The 1,945-nt window shown below is 32.4% G+C and overlaps 1 pseudogene; it reads left to right on the plus strand.

The window, feature by feature from the left end:
* The first annotated feature begins 334 nt into the window (after positions 1–334).
* The window catches only part of LOC105308911, a 15,385-nt pseudogene continuing 13,774 nt past the window's right edge, over positions 335–1,945 (plus strand).

Raw genomic sequence — 1,945 nt, forward strand, 5'->3', positions numbered from 1 at the left:
AATTATATATCATGTATTGGCATTTAGAAAAGAACCAAATTGTTAATCAAAACATAATTTTAATAATGTGATTTTTTTACTTAGCTCTGAATAGGGAAGAATTTGGGGGAGTCAAATGACATGCTACCCATGATATCACACATTAGGAGATAAATCTATCACATGTATAGTGTGCTTCAAAATATAACATAAAATATAGCACAGAATAATAGAGCTAATAAAATGTAGTGGAGGTTAATAGAGCTGATTAAATTAGATTTCATACAGATAATGTGATCTACATAATAACCTCTCTGAATTATGGGGGAGGCAGATTGGACAGAAGTCATCAGTGATGAACAATTATACAGTAACAACATTCATTCTGCTGGGACTGACAGATGAGTCTCAGTTGAAAGTTCTGATTTTTATCTTTCTCTTTCTTACCTACACACTGAGTATAACTGAAAACTTGACAATCATCACACTCACCTTTGTGGATCTCCATCTTAAAACACCCATGTACTTTTTTTTTTACAAAATTTCTTCTTAGAGACCTCATTCACATCTGCCTGTATTCCCAGATGCTTATATAACACAGCAACAAGTGATAAGATCATTACCTACAATGCCTATATCAGCCAAGTCTTTTTTGCTGATCTCTGTGAAGTAACAGATTTTTTCTGCTGGCTGCCATGTTCTATGATTACTATGTGGCCATCTGCAAACCCTTGCATTATGTGAGCATCATGAGCAGCAAAGCCTGCAGGAGACTTATTTTCTGATAGTTGGATTGTTGATTATAACCTCCCCACTTTATCTGGGGCTGAAATTCTGTAATTTGAATGTCATTGCTCATTTTCTCTGATGTTTCACCTTGAACATATTATGTTCAGACACATGGTTTGTGGAACAAACTGTTTTAATCTATGCTGTGCTGACCCTCATTTTGACTCTTATGTGTGTAGTTCTATCATATACTTGCATTATCAAGACAATTTTAGGATTTCCTTCTGCCCGACAAAGGAAAAAGGCCTTTTCCACCTGTTCTTCCCACATGATTGTGGTTTCTATGACCTATGGCACATGCATGTTCATCTATATGAATCCCACAGCAAAAGAAGAGGTGACTATTAATAAAGAGGTTTCACTACTCGTTTTTTCCATTTCCCCTATGTTAAAACACTTATTTATACACTGAGAAATAGGCAAGTGAAGAATGCCTTCAATGATGCAATCAAAAGAATTGCATCATTCTGAAGGAAGTAAAATAAAATAGCAGTCGATAGTGTTAAATGGCGGCTAAACTTTTCTATAAAATTTACAATTTTTTCACCTTTTAATAATCTATATTTCAGTTAATGTTATATTTCTCAGCTCCTCTGAGTTTATGCAATTTAAGTAATGAAACATTAAAAAGCATAAGTTCACAATAATGAAGTTGATTGAAACTCTGATGCTACTCTAATACAATGGACTGAAATTAAATGGAATTAAAATGATACATGTCAATAATTATTAGGTTAAGAATAGATTCACATGTATCTAAGTATAAAATAGCATATGACAAACTATGTATCTCAACATATGTTTTTAAATTAATGTTCATACATTTGTAAATATCACATGCAATAGATATGGGCATATTGAAGGAGGAAAAATATGGAAGAATATGCTCCAAAATATTTGCATTTGTTATCTGTTTTAGAGTTATTTTCCTTGTTCTTTTCCCCTGTGTTTTCCTATTCTTCCTTGTCTTATCAAATGTCTCAAGAATGTGTAATTTATTCATTTTATAAATATTGGTAAAGGAAAAAAGGATGTACAACCTTTTAACTACCTTTCCTGATAGAGATTAATTAAAAGAAACACAACTAGTTTTTTTATTAGATTCTTATTATTTTCCTACCATTCTCTTTTAAATTATTGTGATGCTTTTGCCTGTCTCTAAAGGCTGTGTCCCCAC

This window comes from Pteropus vampyrus, unplaced genomic scaffold (genome assembly GCF_000151845.1).
Source record: "Pteropus vampyrus isolate Shadow unplaced genomic scaffold, Pvam_2.0 Scaffold638, whole genome shotgun sequence".
Lineage (NCBI taxonomy): Eukaryota > Metazoa > Chordata > Mammalia > Chiroptera > Pteropodidae > Pteropus > Pteropus vampyrus.